The 26,458-nt window shown below is 40.6% G+C and overlaps 1 protein-coding gene across 3 annotated transcripts in view; it reads right to left on the bottom strand.

Annotated features, from left to right (window-relative positions):
- Positions 1 to 26,458, bottom strand: part of PHKA2 (phosphorylase kinase regulatory subunit alpha 2) — a 512,688-nt gene that overhangs the window by 179,763 nt on the left and 306,467 nt on the right. The gene's annotated exons all lie outside the window — the stretch shown is intronic.

The raw sequence follows: 26,458 nt of genomic DNA, 5'->3' as shown, positions 1-26,458 counted from the left end.
GGAACGTTTGCAAGTCTTCTACAGCAGAATTATGCAAGAGCTTAAAATATAAGGGCTGTTGCTGAAAATAACAGCAGTCCCGAGCTAAGATCCTGGTTCAAAAATAGAAGAAATTCTTGCAAAAGATTTAAACACAGCTCAGGATACTATTAAGCCTTTCTTCTTTAAAAATGCTTGTTTTCTCCTGGAAGAAGTGTCTAGTTCTTCCATTCTTGACAAAAAGAATAAAAACATTTGTACAATATTGTAAACCTAATGAAATAAAATTTAAACAATAAGTACAATGAAAAATTGAGACTACTGTGTTGAGTTGTTTTCTATGCTTATGTATTTTTTTAACCGACATTTGTTTGCTGCTTGTATTGAGAGGTTCTGGAAAGAGAATCTGGGTAAGAGGAGATTACAATTGTGTATCTGAATCTTGTGTGCAACGTCAGACCAACTATGACTCAAAAATAGAACTATAGATATTATCAAGCAGCTGTCTGGCATTGCCTTATTTGTCCCTCTCAAAATGTTTCAAAAACTGCTTTGGATAACCACTCCAAGCTTAAAGGATTAATATCCATATGCTCTCGAGGAAGCAGCCCTTCATTTTTACTAAATCAGCTCCCCTACAGAATATAAATTTAAATTAGGTGAATCCGGCATCAAAAGGGTATGTTCATCACAGAAAGCTGGCTGCATTTCATTTTTTCATGGCAGCAATGAACCATCTATAAAGTTCGTCTTTGTAACTTTTTTTTCAGTAAGTGGTACCTTAAAATTCTGTGAGAGGTAAAATGATCAAATTTTAAAACTTCCCTCTACATATTTCACAAAAGTTAAGGTAAATGCTTCAGCACAATCACAATACTCTACTGTATTTTTCTTATTTTTCTGACGTCAGAAAATATTATTTTAATGTGCCCAAAAAGTCCAATACACCTGCAAGTTTAATACCAAATTGATATATGCAAGATGTATTTTAAAGTTTTGTAGATGAGTATATCATTCCCCTTTTTCGTCAGTTTAGCAGTGCATGACGGCCAAAATATGAGTTCCCGTTAGGTTGGCAGGGAAATCTAACCAAAATTGCTTCCAACAAACTATACCTCTTTTAGAAAAACTGCATTGCTGAGCAGGATGCCATTTGATGGTAACCTTTTTTAAACATTTTTTTCCTTTTTCAGAAACAAACCACAATCCGTAGGTTTGTGTCTGAAAAAAACAAAGAAAGAAACGTCCTTTCTCCCTGACACTGAATGATTTTTCTACTTTTTCCCCGCATCTAACTGCTATGTGAGGTATCTGAAATAGTTTTCTCTGTGAGAGTGAGTGTTTTTTTTTTTACTTTTCCCAGCACTGAACTGCTATGTTACTGGGTTAACTGAGTCATTAGCAAAGGAGTTCCCAGGGCAAAGCCAGTTGACAATATCCAACTTTACCTCATTTCAAACCGTGCGTGGAGCAACTATGCGCCTTGAGCGGCATAATATCTGCTCAATGTTGGTGTGTGTCCTGTATCCATCGTTTTGGTAATCATCCTCTGAACCTGTGGATAACTGACATATATGTCACACATTACTGAGGTCACATCACATGGGCTAAAGTGCTCTCAAAGCAAATTTCTGAAGATTTCATGGCATGACCATGGAAGGAGGTGACGTAGATAAGATTGTTTTTCAACGTCTACTTTCAGAGGCCCAGATTTATCAAGAAGTCATGCAAAGCAGAGCAAATAAGTAAAGTTGCTGCGCTGCGTGAAACAGAGAGAGCAGAACAGCACCATACCTACTAAGGTGTGGCACTGTTCTGAGCTCTCCTGGTGCTGGCACACTTTGGGCATCCATCTGTCAACGCAGACATCCTTTACGCCATAGTGCAAAGGTGTCTGCGTTGTCTGAAGCATAAGTTTTGTATTGGAAGGGATCCTATGCTTTACAGCTTTCCCCACTTTATGTGTGCTGCACCACGCAGCACACACACAAAGTAGAACAAATGAGGAGAAATGAAAACATTTCTCCTCGTTGTGCCTGCCTAGAGGAGGTGTACGATTTTGGCACACATGGCTGTATTTAAGCCCTTGAAAATAGGGATTTGCATCACAACCCACGGGTTCCATCATTGGCGGGATGGAGGGCGGGGGTGGACTGGTGCGTGCACCAAGAAAAAAAAATCTATGCTGCCCGTGGGTGCTGGAAAAAATGATAAAATATGGGGGAGGTGGTGGACCTACCAAGGAGTTCTATTGTAATGTAACATTTAATGTTGGTGGACCAGTAACACAAAGTGAAACTTGCTATATAACTTTGGCTGTTGATATTGTCGGAGCTCGATGTGTGTACACTGTTTCCAAAATTAATAAAAATTTGGTTATTAAAAAAAAAAAAAAACACATGGGTGTTGCGCAGGAATGCTCATACATCAACCATGGAACATCTCCTTGGATCAAAGTAATAAAGTAATGCAAACCAGTGCATTGCACAATTTGCATTGAATAGTAAAACCCAACTAAACACTTTGCACTGGGTTTGCATTAGAAAGGAATTCAAACCTGAACCAAGCATTTGTAAGCCTGATCCTAGATCTATTTTTATGACAACCAGCTATCATATAAAAAATTATCAGTACTTCGACTAATTCTTAAGGTAAGCACATATCCGATCTAAAAACCCGATAAGGCATAGAAGCACTCTAGCATTGCTACCACAGCTGAATGATATGTCCTTATACCAAATTGATACACAAATGGTCTTCAAAGGTCTTAATGATATAGGAGAGAACCTGACAACTACAAAGCATGCACAGAACAAGTTTCTTACCTTAGGTAACGCCTTATCTGGTACAGACTCTATCTAGCCACAGATTCTTTACATTAGAAAATTCCCCAGGTGTCAGACTGGATCTGGAAATTTTCAAGAAATACTCCTGTACGCCGGTTGGTGGTGTCATTCAGCTCCGCTTCAAGGTCATCCACACTGGAAGTGACATGCGTGATGCCTACATGGGCACCACCCTAGCGTGCTGACGTCAGTTTCTTTTCGTAACTTTTTATTTTGGTAGCGTGGAGTGACGAGGAACAGTCACAACTGGGGTCAATTTCTAAACCCTCTAGAAGAGTGACCCTCACACTGTATTCAATTTGCAGAGCGGGAAGGATTGCTAAGGAATCTGCACTTGATAGAGTCTCTACCAGATAAGGCATCATGTTCAGACTGGCCTACAGGGCAATCAGGCAGTGCCCAATAGGTTGGTCTGATAGATCAATGTGTAGCTATTTATTTTAGCAGTTTGTGGGTCGGTTTTATGGCCAGGTGTGTCAGTTTTTACTATTTACGAAATATTACCACAAACATTGCATGCAGAAAACACAAATACATGCAGTCTCACATACCTTGCAAAATACCAATACATTGAGCCTTTACAACTTCAAAAATGGCCTGGTTTGCAAATGTGGGCCACATCTTAAGCTATTTGGTTCACTATTGAGGGCCACTTTTATTTTGGTGTTCTGGCCTTTTTTGTCCCAGTCCAAATCTTTAAGGCATTACCCAAGGTAATTAACTTGTTCATCTGAAAGAGACTTGTATCTCCAGGTTCCATACCTTAGAATAGAGACCTGAACAATGCCTCCCCAGAGAAGAGTCTGCAAAAGCGATTTAGACTAAAAAGCCCTGCAGGACCAAATGGGCAGTGTGCCCATCAAGACAGACCTGACTGCCCAGACAGTGGCATTTGGTAAACGTTTGCAGAGATGCCCACGTAGCTGCCTGACAGGTATCCAGGACAGGGACTCCATGAGCTAATGGTTGCTGCAGCCATGACTCTGGTGAAATGAATATGCAAGCCCTCAGAGGGTTGATTCTTGGCCACTGCACAGATCTTTATGCAGAGCACTACTGATCGTGAGATGTCCGTTTCTGCAAGGCTTTCCCTTCTTAGCTCCAACATATCATACAAGAAGCTGATCGTCCACCTGGAACTCATTGGTGCGAACAATGTAGAATTACAATGTGCTTTCTGGGTCTTCCCAGATGTGTGATCTAAAAAATAGCTTGCCTGAGTAAAAGGTGCTATAAAGAGGGGGCACACACAGAGCCTGCAGTTTACGGCCACTGAAAAAGCTGTCTTGAGGGTTAGCAACCACAGGGGGCAGTTATGCAGCTGCTCAAAAAGCGTGCACATCAGAAAAGTCAGAACTAAGTTTAAGTCCCCCTGGGACATAATGAATGGCCTGGAAAGAAATAAATGTTGGATACCATTAAGGAACCTATTCACAACAGGTAATGTGAACAAAGAACGCTGCTCTGGCAAATGCAAAAATGGCAAAATGGCGATAATTAGCCCTTAACTGTGCCCAGAGCACAGCCCTGCTGGGCCAAAGAGAAAACAAACAGTAAAACATGAAAAAGGGGTGCAGCCCAGGGGAAGGTGTATACTGTCTTGGTGGAGGAATGCCTGGCTCTCAGAATAGTATCATAGACTTTGGGAGAAAGGTCGAAAGCTGGCAACTGTCGTTGTTCAATCTCCATGCAAGAAGGCAAAGGTTGGCAGGTTTGGGTGCAAGACCCTCCCCTGTTGCTGCAACAGAAGATCCTACCAAAGAGGCAGCCTGATCAGAAGACTGACACTCATAATCAATAGCTCAGGTTAGGAAGATCCTGAATATCTCCATCACTGCGGCCTCCTACCCAGAGGTCTGGAAACACGCTGAAATGAGGTCCCTCTGAAAAAAACATCATGTCATAATGAGGTTAATGTAAGCTTCTCCTTGTAAAAATAGAATTTGTTGGGTTTTCTTTTTTCTAAAATGGTACACGGATTTAACAAGATGAGTTGCTAGTTGCCTTAAGTGACTTTCCCCAGTTCTTGGAGACCCTCTAGGTTGAAGGGTATTTTCATAGCGGTGCTTGGTTGAATTGAGTGGAGTGATTTGCACTTGCACAGCGTTAGCTAATTTGCAGATGACTGAGGTGAATATGAGTTTAGAGAAGTGGAAATACTCAAGTAGATTTTACATGGAATGGACGTACTCCTATAGGCATGAGAGTAGGGAAGCGGCATTCTTTAGTTGAATGTGGTGCTTGATGCATGAAAAATTATCCATGTGGTTGTTGATGACAGATCTAAGGAGACAGGTCTGGGACTCCAGAGTATATAGACAAGTGTAGTGAGACACTTAGTATATGTTGTAACTCATTCATTTAATAGACCGATCCAGCGTGATTGGTAAGTCGAGTTTGTGAGAACTGGTGTGATTGGAACTATACTGAAGACTTGCTGAGTACTAAGTGCACTAGCTCAACAGTCCAAGGATCAGTTGAGAAGTGAAGTTCACAGGTCGAATTTTACTCACGATTGTGGAACTGTGAAAAAGAGTAAGGGAAAGCTGAAGGTTACTTTGGAAGGTTCTGAAGAGATTTTATTACCCTACCTGTAGTAAATGAGCGAATTTGTTTTCTTATTTATTTGGTTTGAGTTAGCTCGCATATTAATACTGTGCAGATCTTATGTGTGGGTTGTGAAAGGAATCGGCACGATAGGCTTTGTCAGTGTCTCAGCGAGAGAGCTGAGGAGGGTGTATGTGTTAGTGTGACGTAAGTGGTGCCGCGCTGGGATTGGTTGATTAGTGAGAAGGGTCACACATGGATTCGTTGATCAGTCCGACAATAGAGTAACGCAATTCGAAGGTGAGAGGGTCAAAGGGGATTGTGTGATCATAGTCACTTTTCTTGATTGCTTGTTATTTTTTCATTCAATTTAATATTTGTATTTGTTTAGTTTAATTGAGTTCGTAAATAATTTTTGTTGTGGACATCAGCTTTTAATAAATTTCAGTTGAAAATGAAGTTTTTCAAGGCTTTGAGAAGCGCACTGAGAGGTGATCAGTATATTCCGGCACTTGAAGGAGAGGTTTGTCTGCCAGAAAATAGTCCGGCATATATTGTGTTTGAGGAGACGGGAGCAGGACCATGTCTTTGGTTGAAATATTGGGTCAAAATTACAAGAAAAGAAGGTTGTTTGGCTTCTCCAGAAAATGGAACGTTCAATTTGAGAGTTTTGGATAATTTGAGGTCAAAGATGTACAGTTTAAAACCTCCACCGAGGCCAGCACAATACGAAGCTTTAGAGATTTGGGAACTGGTAGCCAGACAGCAACAGGCATTAACATTTGAAAAGAAAATTGGGAGAGTGGAAAAGACGTTAGCAGAAGCTAGATGGGATGATGTTATGCCATTAACTGTGTTTGACCAATGACTTTGTGTTTCACCACTGTGCATATTAGTTGTTCAATGTTCCTCAGTAGCACATTACATGTTGTATTCAGTTTAGTTGCCTATTGGCTTTAACATGGCATTAGACATTACATTTTGAATTTAGGTTAGCTACCTGTTGGCTTTATCGTGGAGTTAGACATTGCAGTTGAGACATTGCAGATGAGCTGTGTTTTTCCACATGGTAGACCAAGCTGTGTTTTTCATATTGTGTTCACACCGAACCCTAGCGTGATAAGAGAGCGTATATTTTGTATTTTCCTCTCTACTCAGCCCTGGGAACAAGCGAGGTTTGGAGACTTGGCCACTCTCCAACTCTTGTTCTGTTCCCACTCTGATGTACAGCAGCCAGCATGTTTTGACTAAGGGGCCTGTTAGCAGGCTTTTTCATTATAAGATGGTGTCCCTGGGCAGCAGCAAGGGGGAATTTTCTAGCACTTCAGTCAGGAGCGGACGTCAGCTGCCTGACCTTCCGTTTGGGTGGAAAATCTCTTTCTCGCAGTTAAACAGAAGTCATCAACTTGCAGGCATGAGAAAGATGACGAGCAGTGATAGGCCCTACAGTGATGAATTTTGACTTTTATTCTTTGCTTTGAAGTTATATTGTAATATAATCACATGTATTTGCTGTGTACATTGCAATTGAGAAGTACTTTGATATATTTTCCTTTCATTGCTGTGACTACTTTTAAACGTGTGCTTCCAACCTACTAATCTTGTCTCTCAGGAACCTCGTGGAGAAGTAATAATAATAAATGTCTTCTTTAAACTAAGAAGTGCATTCCAGAGAAGTTTTGTCAGCTCGGTCATAAGATAAGGAAAGCAAAACATTTTGGCGTGAGTCGTCCGTCTGGGAGTCGAATTAGAGATTGGAGGTGCACGATTTAAAAGTGTAATTGTTTTTGTTGTTTAGAGAATGAAAGAAGCACAGCAGACCATGTTTGAAAATGCATATGAAATTAAACTGCCTTACGGTGCTGTGAGAAACATGTTTTCTTGTTTGTCAGGACTTTGTGAGTCTTGGCATGAGTGCTTTGATAAAGCAAAAGTGTCTTCATATTTAGCAAATGTGCTTTTTGAAAGAAATGATGTCCCTTTTGTTCTTGACAGAAGGGTTTGGATACTTTTGTCTGCTTACAGAAAAATGCATGAGAGATGTAGGCAGTTAGAACATGAAAATAAGAATCTACGTGAGCAAATTAGCCAGAACAAATTGTTGCAAGATAAAACTGAAATCTATAAAGCTGTTGCAGGAGAATCTGGCTTTTCCCATTCCAGTAATGAGGAGGTTAAAAAAGGTGGGGGCCAGTGTGAGCCTCATGAGCAAAGTGTAGGTCTCCGTGCGCAGAGCAGCCCACAGTTTTTGGCAGTAGTTCAAGTACATCCTTAAAAGATTACACTGAGCACGAAGTTGAGAATGTTATATTTAGACCGCTTTTGCAAAGTACGATGTGTAAAATTAATTCAGACAAGGCAGAGGTACTGTCGCAAAATGTGCAGTTTCTGGGAATTCAGTGGAATCCAGAAAATAGACAGATGTTGTCACAGGTAAAAGAAAAGATTTTATAGTTTCTTACTATTTACACTAAGCAAGAGACATCGAGTTTCACAAGCTTGTATGATTTTTGGAAACAGTATAGCCCTCATCTGAGTAAAATCTTAACACTTTGGTACAAAGTAACTAGGAAAAATCATGAGTTTGAAGGGAGTGAGAAGCAGCTGCGTGCTTTTGATTTGGCAAATGAACTAATTCGAACGGAGTTTAGATTTGTGCGCAGTGCAAGAGGGAAACACTGAATTACATGTGAATCAGGAACAGGGGAGGACAAGGGCGCCCCTGGAACTTTGGATTAGAAACTATCTGACTTTGTGGAGCGATGTACTCCTTTTTGAAAAACAGCTTTTGACTTGTTATTGGGCTCTAGTGAATACTGAGCAAATAACATTAAATGATAATGTAATTCTGAAACCTGAACTATCAATCATGCAGTGGGTGATGAATTCACCTAAATCTCACAGTATAGGACAGGCACAGGAGGGTAGTATCATACACTGGATCTGGTACATACAAAACAGGGCTCGAGTCACTGGAGCCCTACATGAACAGGTGTCACAAGTCCCTTTACAGGATGAGGAGAGAGTGCAGAAGGTACCACAGGCAAAAGAGTCACTAGTGAAATTGAGTGCACCATTTGAATTCTTGTCCCCTGAGGATATAAAGTATGTTTGTTTGACTAATGATTCACTGAAATGCATGAGTGCTAAAAGACAATGGAAAGCAGTGTTATATAATCCAGTTACTGAAACGTTGCTGTCTACCACAGGAGAAGGAAAAAGTAACCAATATGCAGAGTTGTACAATGTGTGTCAGACTTTAAATCAAGAGCTGCTTGAGACATGTAATTTTTACACTGATTCTTGGTTCACTGCCAATGGATTAGCCGTTTGGTTTTCCACATGGCTTGTACATAACTGGTTCAATTACCTTGCAGATGTTAAAGAGAAAAGTGCAAAGAAAGAAGTGTCCACCCAGAATTCTGACTTGGTGGGGATGGCTGAGTGGGTGCACCAGAAATGTGGACATCTGGGAAAAAAGCCACTTACAGGTGGGCAGAGATTAGAAGATGCACATTCCCCTAGATTTGATAAAAACTGTGATTTTGCAATGTCCTATTTGTCAGCACACACAACAGAGATCTGTCCCACAAACAGTCAAAGATCAGTTGAAAGGAAAGTTACCAGGACAGATATGGCAAATTGATCAGGTTTTAGGGGGAGTGATTGCTGCGGATTACCAAGGAGAAATCAAAGTTAATCTGATAACTAGAAGAGAATCTGATTCATTCATACAGATTGGAGACAGAATTGCCCAACTTGTCATAAGTGCAGTGAATGGAGGTTTGGTAAAGAAGGAGTCTGCCTCAGCCCTTCTGACAGTGCAAGGAAAGGGAAGTTGTGGTTCAGCAGATAAAAACCTCAGTGCTAAGGTGTGGGTTGAATCCCCAGGTGACCCTCCAGAACCTGCAGAAATCATAACAAAGGGCCCCAAGATTATAAAACAAGGAAAAAAGGAAGAAGAAGGGCACATTTCAGATGACAAATGTTATTTGCAAGAAAAGTCATACTTTTTTCATTTGCAAATCCTACCACGACTCGCTACTGACGATGAGTGTGTTGTGTGGTCTCCCTTCGGGTGTTTGCGTGTGGGGTCGGGGGAGGGACTGCACCCCCAACCTGAACCTGATTGATTAAAGTACAAACCCCATGGATCCATTTTGCCCAATTGGCGCCTTCTGTTCAAGTTCTACTTGGGGTCAATATAAAGTTTGTCAACTTGATTGATTACATTCTTCCACTGGAACTAAGCAACATTGCCAGTTAACTGTCTGTGTTTTTTTTTGTGTGGAAACCTGACTTTCACTTACATTCCAGCAAACCTTTCAGGTGGACCGTGTACTTTTACATGAGTAGAACTCATGCTACATCAACTTGCTATTTTAGAGACACTATTCAATCTGATTTGCTTATGTTTTTTTTTAAATAAGAGGAATGTCAACAAAAGTCATTGGTCATAGGGTGGATATGTTATGCCATAAATTGTGTTTGACCAATGACTTTGTGTTTCACCACTGGGCATATTAGTTGTTCGATGTTCATCAGTAGCACATTACATGTTGTATTCAGTTTAGCTGCCTATTGGCTTTAACATGGCATTAGACATTACATTCTGCATTCGGTTTAGCTGCCTATTGGCTTTAGGACATTACATTTGGTATTTAGGTTAGCTGCCTATTGGCTTTAACGTGGCATTAGACATTACATTCTGTATTTAGGTTAGCTGCCTATTGGCTTTATCGTGGAGTTAAGACATTGCAATTGAGACAATGCAGATGAGCTGTGTTTTTCCACATGGTAGACCAAGCTGTGTTTTTCATATTGTGTTCACACCGAACCTTAGCGTGATAACGGAGCGTATATTTTGTGTTTTCCTCTCTACTCAGCGAGGTTTGGAGACTTGGCCACTCTCCAACTCTTGTTTTGTTCCCACTCTAATGTACAGTAGCCAGCATGTTTTGACTAAGGGGCCTGTTAGCAGGCTTTTTCATTATAAGACATTGTCCCTAGGCAGCAGCAAGGGGGAATTTTCCAGGACTTCAGTCAGGAGCGGACGTCAGCTGCCTGATCTCCCGTCTGGGTGGAAAATCTCTTTCTCGCAGTTGAACAGGAGTCATCAACTTGCAGGCATGAGAAAGATGATGCTTTGAAGTTATGCTATAATATAATCACATGTATTTGCTGTGTACATTGCAATTGAGAAGTACTTTGATATATTTTCCTTTCATTGCTGTGACTACTTTTAAACGTGTGCTTCCAACCTACTGATCTCGTCTCTCAGGAACCTCATGGTGAAGTAATAATAATAAATGTCTTCTTTAAACTAAGAAGTGCATTCCAGAGAAGTTTTGTCAGCTCAGTCATAAGATAAGGAAAGCAAAACAGATGAACAGCAGAAAATGTGGAGAGTAGAATCATTACAGGGGATTAGCTTATTTCCTGCAAGAGCAAAGGAGGATGAGGATGAAACAAAAGATGAGAAGAAAGAGAAAAAGGGTTCAACGGAGACTAAAGAACAAAATCTGAAGGACTTGAAACGAGTCATGTTTAATGATGACGATGAGATGGGTGAAGATGAGATAGTTTCTCAGATTTTAGAGACTTATCCTCCACCAAATGCGAATCAGAGAAGTGATAATGGATCAAATGGGAGTGGAATTAGTAATACAATTCCTACTGCACCATTCACATCAGAATTATCAAGGGGTATCCTGAACAACGAGAGAGCTCAGATGCAGAGTAGTTTCAATGATTCATTGAACAACAAACAGCAGTTTGAAATAAACATTCCTGAAATACAGCCAGAGGCTCAGATTGTGAGGACGACTACTAATTTAGTGTTGTCACAAGGTCAGCAAGGACTGAACATAAGAGAGCCTGTTCCAATACAGATTCCACAAATGCAGAGCATGGGTGCCGGGCAGATGCAGAAGGTTGGATCCTTAGCTAATCCAGATGCAATTACTGTACCTATCACGATGGGTCCGGTAACTCCATTATATGCACGTGTAGACAATAGTGGAGTGAGTTCATTGAAATAACAATATGGTTGGAAGATTTAAGCAATTCAAAAACGCAAGAATGAAAAGATAGAGAGGAAGAAACAATAAACTGAGTGAGACTGAACATGGGAGGAAATGAACTCTTGGAAGGGACCGTGTGAGTGAACAGACTCGAGTCTTATCCTGAAGCTCAATTGGGATATCTATGTAAAATAATTACTGGAGGAGCAGAGAGAGTTTACCAGCAGTTACAGGAAGTAACAGACAATTACGACATTGATTTGTCAAAAATGAAAACTTTGAAAAGAAGTTACAAATTAAATATGGAGGACAAAGATTTTACACACATGAGATCTGCAGGGATGAGAACACATCTTAGAGAATTACTTGAGAAAGTACAGGTTTGGAGCGCATTCGATAAATGGGAAGGGAGATGGGTGAAGAAAACAGAAAGACCGAAGAAAGATGATGTGACACAGGCAGGAGAGTCAGTGAAAATGCTGCCAATGGGAGAAACACCAGGAGGGAATTTTATACATGTACCTTGGAATAGAAGTGATATTTTAAGTTTTACAAAGGATTACCCGAGGTTGAGAGAGAAACCAATGGAGTAGTACCACCAAACAGATAGGTTTGTGAAACTTGCGAAGTGTCTGTGGGAAGATCTGAATACACTCTTTGATAATGTTGTTCCAGCAGATTTGTGGATTGAATGCAAAAGGAGTGTTGATTGGCCAACGAGCAAACAGCAAATAGATTTGAAAACAGGTGCGCCATCTCCTGAAGTAATGAAACATTACTATAAGGTCAATGAGCTTCTGAAAACGAGAGTTTCACCAAAAAATGTTGATTGGCAACGCACATCACAGAAAGGAAAGGAATCAGTTCATGCTTATTATGAAAGGTTGTTGAGGGCGTTCAAAGAGAGCATGAATCATTTGGTGTTCAGGTGTTCAGGTTTGTTGAAGGGTTAAAACCAGAAATAAATCAGATGATTAAAAATCATTTAATATGCTGGCAAGCAAAGCCGATTGATGAGATGTTGCAGTACGCTAAATACTGTAGTGATGAAATTGAGATGAAGTAGAAAAAGCTGAAAGAGAAAGCAATGGTGATGCAGATAAAGGCTGCACAGACAGGATTGCAGGTACATTTTCAACAGCTGCCATAGGGAAATGGTTTGTTTCCCAGTAAAGGTCGAGGTAGAGGTTGAGGTGGAATGATGCTTACGGTAGTTAATAGAAATGTGGATTTGAGTTCGGTAGTGATGCAGGATGAGTGGCAAAGGTGAAAAGTGTTCCCTTGTCATATTTGCGGAGTAATTGGACATTGGAAGAGACAGTGCCCAATGTTGAATCAAGGAGAAGGTGTACAACAGATAAATGGTGTCAATTCATATCAGAGCATGAAAGGACCTAGGATGGGGGGGTCAAAACCAATATTTCCAGAACAATGTGAATAATATGCAAGGTTTTCAGCCTTTATAGCCAATGCAACAGGTACAGAATGCACAACATCAGGTACAAATGCCACAAATGCCACAAATGCAGCCATTTGATGGTACCTGTACAGCAAATGCACATGACGAGACAGGTTCAAATGATACAGAGCCCTATGGATCAGCAGCAGGTAATGCTTTCGCAGGGGGTCACAAATCAGGGTAAGAGCATAAGTGTAAAACATCTGAACAGTTTCCTTTACACAGTGAGGACGAAATAAAAGCAGAATGGCAGTTGGATAGCTCAGACGAGGAGGAGTGTATGATGGCTGCATCAATAGAAGTGGATCAGAGAGGTCCTTATGTGAAAGGTGAAGTACATTGTCATGAGGTTAATTTTCTGGTTGATACAGGAGGGACACGCTCAGCAGTAAGAACTGTAGGAGTTCCAGACATACCGATTTCAGAAAAGACAGTGCAACTAGTACGAGTTGCAAATAAACATTTGGTTAATACTCTTACAGAACGAGTTCTTGTGAAAGTTGGACATTTTAGAGATTACCATAGCTTTGTTGTTTGTGATTCCAGTCCAGTGTCTCATTGGGAAGAGACTTAGGGGCATATTTATACTCTGTTTGCACCGAATTAGCGTCATTTTTATTTACTCTAATTCGGTGCAAAACTAACTCCATTTTTATACTTTGGCGCTAGACCCATCTAGCGCCAAATATATGGAGTTAAAGTCATTTTTTGGACGTGGGAACCTACTTTGCCCTAATGAGATGCAAGGTAGGCGTTCCCATGCAAAAAATGACTCTATGGCATTAACGCCATATTTATACTCCAATGCAAAAATGGTGCACGGGAGGGAGTAGAGGTAAAAAAATGGTGCAAACCTTGTTTTGCCCCGTTTTTTAACGCTTGGCCAGGGCAGGCATTAGGGGACCTGTGGGCCTATTTCCATGGAAGATCATCATGGAATAAGCCCACAGGTGACCTCCCCAGGGACACCCCCACCCACACCAGAGGGACAGCGGAGGATGGGTCCCCATCCCAGGTAAGTACAGGTGAGTATTTTATTTTATTTTTTAAATTGCCATAGGGGACCCTGAAATGATCCCCCATACATGGCACATGGTGCAATGGCCATGCCGAGGGGACCCTGGTCCCCTGAGATGGCCATTGGGGTGGTGGGCATGACTCCTGCCTTTCCTAAGACAGGAGTCATGTGGTATGGATGGTTTTGCATCAGAAAATTCTAGGCAGGTTAGAGTATTTTTTTTTACTCTAACCTGCCTAATGTCATTTTTTGGTGCAAAACCACCTTCTTCCATACCACCAGCCACACCCGACTAACATAATTTGTTTTTTTTACACTAGCCTACCCTTTGCACCAGCTTGCACCATTCCATAAATATGGTGCCCGGCCGCTGCACAGAAATGGTGCCAGCCGGTGCTAAACTTTTGGGTGCAAAACTGCGTTAGTGCAGTTTTGCCCCAAAAAGTATAAATCAGGGCCTTACTGTGAAAAATAAATTATTAAATTTTGTGTTCAATGAAAGTGATTGAAATAGAGACAAACAGTGATGAAGAAGAAGATTTGCCAGTTGATGCTGGGAAAAGGATGGTGTTGAGAATTTGCTTTGCCTGATCTCGATGATCAGACAGATGAAAATGAGCAGGCAAATGACGATCACAATTCAGTAGATTTAATTAATTTCTTTCCAGTTTTTGAAAAGAAAGATCTGCCGATCGATCTACAAGAAATAGTTAAGTCAAAAGTTTGGGATTTATTAGGAAAAGACATTGGTTTGATTAAAGGAGTCGAAGGAGTCAAAGTAACAGTGAAAGAGAATGTAGTGTTTCCGCAGACTGCACAGTATCCAATGACAAATGAGGCAATCGAAGGGATAAAAACTTTGATAGAACAGTTTTTGGAACAGGGAGTCTTGAAAGAAGTGATGAACAGTCCGTGTAATTCACCAATAATGGGGTGAAAAAAGCTGAATGGGAACATTCGTTTTGTCCAGGATTTGAGGAAAATAAATGACATTGTAGTGAAATGTTGTCCAGTTGTGCCAAATCCAGCAGTGATAATGTTTCAGATCCCATGTGATGCAGTTCACAATAACTGATTTGTGCCAAGCTTTCTTTTCAGTACCTCTACATGAGGACAGCAGATATCTTGTTTGTTTGAAGTTTCTGACCAGAGTCTATTGCTGGTGTAGAATTTCTCAAGGGTTTTCAGAATCATCATCAATTTTCAATCAGATTTTGAAAAAGAACCTGGAGTCAATGGTGATGCCTTACCAATCAACATTAGTGCAGTACATTGATGATCTATTGATCGCATCAAAGACAAAGGAAGGTTGTAGAGAGGATACGATTGCGTTGTTGAACTTTTTGGGAGACAATGGTCATAAAGTATCTCCTACTAAGCTGCAGTATTGTCAGCAAGAGGTGAAATATTTGGAACACCTGATCGAGAAAGGGTCAAGGAGAATTTCAAGAGAAAGAGTAGCGGCAATATTGAAAATGAAAATACTGAGTTCGCAGAAAGAGTTGAGGATGTTTCTGGGAATGGTAGGATATTGTCGCCAGTGGATTCCAAATTTTCAGCAAATTCTAAGCCACTGCAGAGATTGAACATAAGGATGTTTCAGATCCCATAATGATGGATGAGGAATGCATGAGAGCATTAACTGAACTGAGAGAGAGTTTGTGTCAAGCTCCAGCTTTAGGTATGCCTGATCGCACAAAACCTTTCTTGTTGTTTTGTCATGAGCGAGATGGATGTTCTTTGTCTGTCTTGACACAAACATATGGTGGTGTCAATCGTCCAGTAGCATATTTTTCAGCTACTTTGGATAATGTTGCAGCAGCCTTACCAGGATGCTTATGAGCAGTTAAGCAGAGTATAACTCAAAAGTGAAAACATTGTGATGGGTTATCCTCTGACAGTGATGGTACCTCATTCAATAGAAATTCAGTTGACCAGGTCAAAAACGCAATACCTGAAAAATGCAAGATTGACACAATTTGAGGCAGTGATTCTTGGAGCACCAAATGTAACGATCAAAAGGTGCACAGTGCTTAATCCGGCAACATTGTTACCGAATGAGGGAGAAGATCCAAATAAAATAGATGACATTGAACATGATTGTTTGGAGGTGACAGAACTATGCACCAAACCAAGAGATGACATTAAAGATACTTGTTTGGAAGACAATTATCAAATTCTTTTTGTTGATGGTTCTTGCTTAAGAGACAACAAGGGTGCCTTAATAGCAGGATATGCAGTGTGTACAGTTACTGGCATACTAGAAGCTTTGTGGCATACTAGAAGCTTTGTGGCTTAAAGGAGTAATTTCTGCACAAGTTGCAGAATTGGTGGCTCTTACTAGAGCATGCCTTTTGTCAGACCAGGTGAAAGTAAAGATCTATGCTGATAGTCAGTATGGATTTGATATTGTACACGATTTGGGGCATTTGGTCACAAAGGGGGTTCCTGACTTCATCAGGCTCACCTGTGATAAATGGAGAAAGAATGCATGATTTATTACTAGCTGTACAGAAGCCTGAGAAAATTGCCGTGGTTAAATGCAGTGCACACCAGAGAGGACAAGATTATGTGACATTGGGAAATGCTTAAACAGACCAGGTTGCAAAATGTTGTGCTCTGAATTGGATTTCATTCAAAGGAAATTGGGAATTGATGTCTGAAAATGATGAGGTGAACGCACATTTTACAATGCAGACTGTTTAGACAATGGAGTTAAAAGCAATACAGAACAATGTTCCAGAAGAAGAACAAAGGGATTGGATAAAACATTGTTGCATTCAAAGGGAAGACAAAATTTGGAAGACAGTAGAGAGGAAAGTAGTCTTACCAAACAGTTTGTTGACACAAATGGCTAGAAACTATCATGGTCAGACACACAAAGGGAGAGATGCGATGATCAGGAGTTTTAAACAGTTTTGGTACAATCCAAAATTCAGGCAAGTGGCTGAACTAGTTTGCCATAGGTGTGTAAACAGCAGCAGATGAATGTCAGCAAAGGAACAATTGCCAACATGGGACATATAGGTATGGCGGGAGGTCCATTCAGTAGAATGCAAATGGATTTTATTGAGATGCCTGCATGTGCTGGTTTGAAATATGTGTTGGTGATTGTGTGCATTTTCATTTACTGGATTGAGGCATATCCAACAAGGAGAAATTACAGTCTTACAGTAGCTAAGTTACTTTTGCAAGAACTAATTTCACGTTTTGGTTTTACGGTTTCTATTGAATCAGATAGGAGAACACATTTCAATAATGAAGTGATAAAATAGCTTTTTTCAGCATTAAACATTCAGCAGAGACTACATTGTAGTTATCGCCCAGAAGCTTCAGGACTTGTAGAGCAAATGAATGGAACATTAAAATAACGATTGGCAAAAGTATGTGCGTCGACAAATTTAAAATGGCCAGATGCTTTGCCACTAGTGCTAATGTCAATGAGAAGCACTCCTTATAAGAAGACTGGGTTGTCTCCACACAAGATTTTGATGGGGAGAGCAATGAGATTGCCAGCAATATCTGCAAATGCACTTTTGAATATTACAGATGATATGGTGCTAGATTATTGCAAAAGCCTAGCTGATGTGGTTCAGTCTTTTTCTCATCAGGTGGAAGCAACAACAGTACAACAAACGCAAGGTCAAGGCCACAGCTTGAGAGCTGGAGACTGGGTGCTCATACAGAAGCATGTGACAAAGTCTTGCCTGGAACCACGGTGGAAGGGTCCTTATCAAATCATGCTAACCACAACAACAGCTGTAAAGTGTGCTGGTTTACTGAATTGAGTGCACGCAAGCCACACAAGAAAAGTGCATGATCCAACAAAAAGAGAAGAAGAACTGTAGAGATCACCAACAGCTGAAAACACTGGGAGCAAAGAGAAAGTGAACAGAAAAAAGAAAATGACAGAGCTGTGCCTACTCCTATAACAGACAAGAAAGAACAAAATACAGAAGAAGTTGAACAATCTACAAAAGGAATAGAAGAGTCAGTCTGAGAAGAAAGTGAAAAGACTGATTTTGACCCGAGGGGGGTGTCCGCGAATGAAAGTGATCTGAAAGAATCGACTAAAAGAAGATCTGCTCAGAGGAGGGTGTCCTCAGAAGCAGGTGGTTTGACATACCAAACTGAAGAAAGGACAGACCCCATTTGGAAAGGAATTGAGGGTAGTCCCGCCCAAGTGGATTATACTCTTCTTGAACCAGTTGCAGGAATGTCAGAAGAAAAAGGTTCAAAGGCAAGTGAAGACTCAATTTTGAGAAAATTGTTGACGAAACAGATATTGAAAGGAGACAATTGGCCAGAGAAAAGCTAAAAAAGTGGAAGAGTTAATGTAGTTCCACCAATTCAAGAGGAAAAGGAATTGCATGAAAGAGAAAATACTAGTGGAGAAGAAGGTGAAAGTGGCAGAAGACCGAAAAGAACGAGAGTTGCAAGCAAGAGATATGCAGGGCCAGAATGGGTGTACTTAATTACAAATGACTGGCAAGATGAATTTTTGAGCTATTGTTTTGACAAAGACATTGAACATTTTTACTCTGGCAAGTGAAGATTCTGAGAAAAGACTTTGGGAAAAGATATTGGAAAATTACATGAAAAGTCGTGCATAAGAGAGACATTAATACTTACTGATGTTGACAAATGAATAACTGGATTTGACAAGCTGCTATACTGAAATTGACAAGGATTTAAAAAAAATTAGGAGTGATTTTTGATAGTTTGTTTAGAGTTTTTGAAAAAAAAAATTGTATTTTTTTTTTTTAGACTATGGAAAATATGAGTAACTCACATAACAAAAACAGTAGAATTAGTTGTTGTAAAGTTTTAAGTATTGGATTGGCAGTAGTGAGTGTGTTAATGTGTTTATTGTTGTTCGTAGGAGTGACTGTCTATGAGATGAATGGAGCCAACCATACTATGAAGATTGGTAGTTCTTTAGATATAACTGAGCTTTCTTCTAATGTTTTCTATCACTTATTGCATGAGTATGTTGAAGTGATCGACGTGAAAGATTGTTATGTATGTACACAGATTCCGACTTCAGTGGAAGAAGGAACTACTTACCATAGTTTGCCTGTTACTTATGCTATAAGCTGCAGTCTTTTACTAATGTGTTTCTATAATCAAGAATATATTCAGTATTTCTATACAAATTATGACATGGTATTATCATTTGTACATGTCATAGGTTATTTGAATAAACTGTAAACTTCGTACTTGTATAGCACACTACTCACCCGTTAGGGTCTCAAGGCGCTGTACGCATACCGCTGTGGAACCCCTCCTGGCTTTTCCCTGTGAGGTGCCTACTCCTGGGCAACCTCCAAGGTGAAGCCAGGCATCCCAGCGCTGTTGGGGCCGTTGTGGAGATTAAGCAAGCTATTGCCCAGAGTTACAGAGTGGGACCCATGAATTAGATTAGGAGCCGATGCGTGAATTATCAGGTCCGAGGAAATTGAGCCCAAGACCCACTGAGGCGGGAATTGAACCCTGGTCCCGGGCCAGATTTCTGCCGCTCTAACCATTGAGCCACACTTCTCCACTAGAATAGAATAGCCAAAGATAATAACATAGTTATTATGAGAGATTTCTTTCAGCCTACTTTAACCTTTGGTACTGCCTCTGCTCATAGAAATAATTTGACATGTTTACTAACTTCTATAGAAAATAAATTTTTAGATAACACAGAAGACAGAAGAAGAGAAATAAAGGCAAAGATAGATAAGGGAATAATAAGTAGAAAACCTGGAGTTGATTATGCTTATACTGAAATTACTAAACAGAGAAAACTAATAATAGATGCTGAACACGTGGGAAGACTTTGTATATACAGACCTTGGAGTAAGAATGATAAAGTGTTTGTAGGAAAGAGTGAGTATAAACATGTTTTTATGTTTAAGAGTAAGTGGGATTTTATGATGAATGGACAGGACCCACCAGTACCCGGAATTTATTATATTTGTGGGAGAAATGCATATTACCATCTTCCTAGAGGATGGTATGGAACATGTTACTTGGGAATAGTTTTTCTGAAAATCTATCAGTTGGAAGACTTGAGTAAGATTCCTGAAACAATGAAATTTCAAACGAGACACAAGCGAGAATCAATTTTTAGCATTGTGGGAGACATTTTTGGGGCTATAATTCCTTCAGTGGAAGTAGTCTTGAATTCAATTAAAATACAGAAGTTGTCTACAATAGTGGATAACATGTTGACAAGATATTCTGGAGCTATTATTCTTCTAGACACAGAATTGGCTGCTACAAGAGCTATGGCACTTCAGAACCGCCTTGCGTTAGACACTCTTGAGGGCGGAGTTTGTAAATTACTTGGTTCGAATCATTGTTGTTCATTTATACCTGACAGCTCACGAAAAGTTAAAGAATTGATTAAAAATATAACAACTAAAAGGAATATTTAGAAGAACTAACAGAAACTACAATTTGGGTAAAAGCTGGCAAAGGAATTAAAGCTCTGGGAAATTGGTTTAGTAATGTGGGAAGAAGTATTATTTTGACAATGGCAAAATGGGTGTCAATAATTGTATTTTGTCTAATTGGAATTTGGGGAACATATAAAATGATAAAATGTTAAAAAGAAGAACATTTGAAAAGAATAGAAGGGATTTCGAAATTCAAATGAATACATTCTAAAGAAAAAAAAACAGAAGAAAGAGAAATAATGTAAAAATAAATGAGACCACATTTTTAAGATTGATGATAATAAATGAATTTATTATAGATTGATGTGATGGCATAAATAGGCATCAGAGGAGGGATTGTGAGAGTGTGAATTTTCTAATATGTTCATTAATGATTTTGGTGTATTAAATGTATAATGAATTAACGTGTAAAACGGGTGACTTTTGAAAATGGTTGCCACAGTTCATTTTCTGTTCCTAACTGAGCAAATGTTAACTAAATGTTGTGGTTATTTTCCATAATTCAATGCTTACATAAAAGTGTATTCAATGCTTTAATAGATGTGTCCACAGCTACCCCTAGTGGGTTCCTGCATTATATCTTACAAGGCCATGTTTTAACTGAGCACTGCATAATTTGAATGTTCTATTGTTTGAAAATGTTACTAATACGTGATTTCTTCCTCGAGGATAGAACTGAAGGTTGCAACTGTAAAAGTTTCTTCCTAGGAAGAGAAGTTTAGTCAAGATGGGACAATGGAGCTACAGACGAGAAGGAGGAGGAAAAGTTACTATTGAGAAAATGTTTTAGTTAATGTAATATTGTCGTATTTTAGGTTATCAATTAAATTTTCTATTGGCTGAAACGTAACCACCCCATGAACTGACCAATCATAAGCTTTTTAGAGATTAGTATAACAACCTAAGTAAGATTTTCTAGTGTGAGATGAGAAGAGGCAGATGGCAGATTTTAGCGGGAGAGATAGAAGTCGTTAGATTCCAGTGTTCCTGCTGATGGTTCGAGTCATATTAGCAGTGTGGGTTTAGCTGATGTTAGACCCGATTCTTCTGAAGACATACCTGATGGTGTCCCCTTGCTGAAGTAGACTGCTTGTTGCTATCAATTTGGTAATGTATGTCATTGTAATGTTATATGTGTCTCTTTTGCTTTCCAGGTACCAGGTGCAACTTATAATTTGATTGCTGCATATTAGTAATAATTTTTAATGGTAACCCGAGTTAAAGAGTTTTTCTAAATTTGTGTTGCTAAATTCTTTTTACATGTAGCCCAACATGTTAATGATAAATTGTGGTTAGAGAGGGTATTAACTTGAAATGCTCATGGTTTATATTGACATCTTTTGAGTGTCGTAATAATGTATACTTTGCCATTATTACCAGTTCTGGTATCAATAATAAGTGTAATACTTTTGAAGATTATTTGTTTGGTTGTTTTGATTTAATTTAAATATATAAGATGTTCTAATCAACCATTATTAATTCTATATGCTTGCCATTTGTGTTTGAGAATTATTTTCCTAACGTTGTTAATCAAGGGAAATACATTTTATAATTCTTCTTAATAAACTGGTGTGGTTATTTGTTTGAGTTTTAATATCATTGATTATGCTGTTTACTGTTGATGCTTACATTACACATTGATGACATCCCCTGAAACCTATGTCGCTTCGATCCATTGACCTCTAGCGCAGAATCCACTATACAGTATAGATAATAGCTAGGATTCTGTGGCGCTGCAGCAGTACAAAGTGATCATGAATCACAGATTTCTATGGAAAGTGATCTGCAACGATTAGAGGCTGCTCAGTGCACTGGAGAATTTGCAGGTTTGCACCACCAAAAAACAGGATCAAATATTGTGCCAAGGCAAAAAAGGTTTTTCTCATCTGGCCAGCACAATTACAGCCAGATTATAGGCATTTAATACTGAGTGGGTCAACTGAAATAGTTTTACGGAAGACCGTTTGAGTTGCTTTTGGCAAATGTCATTGTTGCACTTAAACAGGGAATAACAAAAAGCAAGGAAAAAACAAATCTCAGATTTTGTACTGAACTGAGATATTAATCAGAAATTGAATAGGACCCCTTGTGCTGTTTCTGATATGGCAGATTATGAGCACTGCTTCGACAAGTGGAATCATGGAATGGCTGGGTCTGGTGGCTTAGTGGACTAATATGTCCAATGTAGGGGCCTGTGTTTGACCTCATGGTCACAGGCTCAAATCCCAGCAGGTCCACTCAGCCTTTCATCCAAGTTCTGAGGTTGATAAAATGAATACCATTGGGTAACAATAAACATCTGTTATTCAGCACCAAGAGGCCTACGGGTGAGCGTGCGCTTTACAAATACACGTTATGTTATGTTAATGATGGAAGTACCTGTTTATACAGACACATGGCGTAAACCCATCCTCAGCAAATTCGTCTCTGCACTTGAAGAGGTATACTCAGAGCATCGTTGCTTGGGTCAATTTGCTGTGGTAATGCACCTGGACTTTAATATTGTCTATTGGCACCCCTTCTTTGTGAGTAGTGACTACAGTTACAGGAATAGATGGGTGGCTGATAGTGATGCAATAGTGCAAACCCCGAGGTGAAAATGCAGTGCTCAAGAGTGTCAGTTGGTGAGGAAAGATGTAGCGTGTGGGCAGATTGGTGGTGGAAGAGGGTAGTAACAATTCCATCCTTTATCCTTCTATTACAGTGGCTGCCTGGGACCTGCAGTTAAAGCAAAAGTCTGTTTTGCAGAGCCAGAGTCACAGAGGTTGCATGGAGGCACCATACTCATGGAAAGAGAGTGGGTTCAGTGGTGGCAATCCTTCCTAGCGTACTTGTAACACTGTTCGTATTGTAAAGGTCCTTAAATTCCTGCAGGGTATTTGGCACCTATGTGCGACAGAAGCTACCTCCAGAGAGCACCCTCTGTAAGTGACATCATAAGGATTTGTGGGGTCCTGGGCAAGATATAATTTGAGGCCCTTGTATGGAGAAACTTTGAATTTACTACTCCCTTTCAGCTCATTCATGCCAACATGATGCCAACTAATATGAATCATATGTTAAACCTCCAGAAGCCTGGGGCATGCAAAAACAGCCCAAAGCTGCCTTTTAGTCACTACCCCCAAAAGAACTAAACAAGAACTTGAACAATCAAGAATAAAGTCATTTGTTTTTTAATTAAAATCTAGATTTTTTTTTACTTGCAACAACACTGCTTTACGTGGAATTCAATGTCTAACCAGTTTGTTAGTTCATAGAAGGAAAAACATACTGCGGGTGACTTGTTAGATGTTTAGTGTACTAGTGCATAATATTGAAGGAAGACATATGCATGTAACACTCGAAAATATAGCTTTGGTTGCTGTGGATGCATAAAAATATATATGTCCCCTTCATAACTGGCATTCTTGTTACAACAGTAAAAATCAAAGTGCTGCTTGCTCTGATGATTTTCACCATTACATTAGTTAAAAACCGAATAGCTTTTTCTTGATTTATTTCCATCTGTGTGCCCTTTTCTGGCTAGACAGCTACATGTGACCCTACTGAGTAACAAAAATGAGAGGGAGGAGTATACAAAAGATGGACAGAGGACATAAAGTCGGGTAAAGCAAAGAGAGCAGTAGAGCAAGAGATGGTGTAGAAAGATATGTGAGGTAGGAAAAATAATAAAGTAAACAGAGAAAGATGAGGTACCAGATGGAAAGATAGGGAGAAGTAGAAAGAAGAAGATGTAGGTAGAGAAAGAGAGTCAGAGATATAGGTAAGGCTTTAGAGTTCTGTAGAAACAGACAGAGAGAGGGAGAAGGAAATGTATATTGCAGCAGAGAAAAATAGTAACACAAAGGATAAGGCAGAGAGATAAGGGAGAGGTAATGTAGAAATATGGGTAAAGACAGAGGGGAGCCATTATGAAGCCGGCGGTCGGCGGTAATATGGAGGAAAGTACTGCCAACATGCTGGCGGAACTTTCCTCCATATTATGACACTGGCATTTTGGCTGAAGCCAAACCGCCAATGTACCACACCAACTGCCACGGCGGTAACGACCACCGGGCTGGAGAGTGCACTCTCCAGCCCGGCGGCCATCACCTGCCTGTCTGCGGGATTATGACCCTGCCTACCGCCATGGTTTTCGTGGCATCCTTACCGCCACGAAAACCATGGCGGTAGGCACCTCCACTTCTTCTTCAAACCCCCCTTCATACACGCCCTTCCCTTCACACACGCACACATGCATACACACACCCATTCCAGCATTCATCCATGCATTCATACATCCATTCACACACACTTACATACATACACGCAGACACGCTTTCACACAACTCAACACACACACACTCACACCCCCAAACATGCACACACATACAACACACAACACACACCCACATACGCACAGACATACACACCCCCCCCCATACACACACACACACAACACCCCCCACCACCGTTCCCTGTTGGAGCACCCGACTTACCTGTAGTCAGGGGGTCATCCGGCAGGAGTCGGGACGGGCACTGCTGCCAGCAGCAGCGTCCGCCAGCAGAACCCCACCAGGCCGCATTATTCTCATAATACGGCCGGTGGTGGCCTACTGGCGTGGCGCTGCTGCTGGCAGCAGGGCCTCCTTACCGCCTTCTGCCGGCATGGCCACAGCCGGATTTCCGCCATCCTTCTGGCGGAAATCTGGCTGTGGTCATAATACGGCAGCTGGCTGATAGCCGTGGCGATGGTCTTTTGGCGGCCGCCGTGGCAGCGGTAGGTGGTTTTTACCACCGGGTCATAATGACCCCCAGAGTGAGGTAGTCAGACAGACTTGAGGAAATACAAACATGCAAGGTGGACAGAGCACAAGAGGTGAGATAAAAAGACTAGTGGGGGAGAGAGAAAGGTATAATCAGGGGTGAAGGGTAGAAAGAGGAAAGTGTAGAGCAAAACCAGGACATTGAGGGACACATGTAAAATATAGAACGAGAGGTGAGGTTCACACAGAGGTAGAGAATTGTGAGAGAAAAAAAAGGAAGCAAGAGAGGGCGAAGTAAAGAGATCTTTAAGGAAAGAGGTTAAGAGAGACAGTTGATTGCAGGGGTGAGTTGAAATGGAAAAGTGGGTCCACAGAGAGATATGTATTTTTATGTGAGAGAGAGGGAGGGAGAAGAATGAGACTGGAGGAGAAAGCGAGAGAAAGAGACATAGAAAGGAGATGATGATAAAGAAAAACTGGTACAGAAAGAAAAACAGGAACATTTACTAGAGGGCCCCTTAGGATGTGGGGACCCTGGGCTATTGCCCATTTGTCCATGCCTTAAGATGTCTTCATTGAAAACACTTTGAACTATTGACCATCTAGAGGCAACTTTCAGAAAGTTGATAAAGTTTAAAAAAGGAGTAACGTTTGATGTAGATTATGTGTTACAACTCTGTCGTCCCATTTCTAGGGGGCGCTGTAAGGGGACTGTCGGAAGCCTGGGAATCACCTTGAACACTTATCTAGAGTCCCTTGCTGACTCCCGTTTGTTTCTCTTTTCGCCATGGTATGCTTTTGTAGTATTACATTTGCTTCCAGGGACTACAAATCCCATAATTCACAGCCTGGTAGTCAGGAAAGCCTGGATTCTGTTTCCCATTGTTTTTTATGGGAGAAGTCCAGTTGCTCCTTTTCACCGGATCCTCTCCTCCAGGACTTGCGAGTGTCTGCAACTACACACACCTGAGAGCTCTCCTGTGCAGCCCAGTCATGTGATTCCACCTGGGGTTTTCTGCATCTTGGAACTGCTTATAAGTGCCCATTTCCTCAAGATCCCCGTCATGCATTGGAGTTTGCTTCCTTTGTGTTACAGACCCTTTATTGGATGGTGTTCCAGTATTATTCCTGTTCCTGTTCTGTTCCAGCTTGAACCTGTTTCCTGTTTCTCTGCCCTGCTCCTGATTGTTCCAGCCAGAGTCTGCTCCCTATCTCTTAGCCTTGTACCTGTTTGTTTCTTCCAGAGCCTGCTCCCTGTTTCTCTGTCCTGTTCCTGCCTTTTTTCAGCCTGAACTTGCTCTCTGTTTCCAAGTCCAGTTTTCTGCTTATTCCTACTCCCTGTATTCCAGCCCTGTCTTTGCTTGTTCCAGCCAGAGCCTGCTCTCTGTTTCCCAG

The sequence above is a fragment of the Pleurodeles waltl genome, chromosome 8 (genome assembly GCF_031143425.1).
Source record: "Pleurodeles waltl isolate 20211129_DDA chromosome 8, aPleWal1.hap1.20221129, whole genome shotgun sequence".
Classification (NCBI taxonomy): Eukaryota; Metazoa; Chordata; class Amphibia; order Caudata; family Salamandridae; genus Pleurodeles; species Pleurodeles waltl.
Note: the sequence above shows the minus strand (reverse complement) of the source record. Positions and strands in the feature narration are given on the sequence as shown.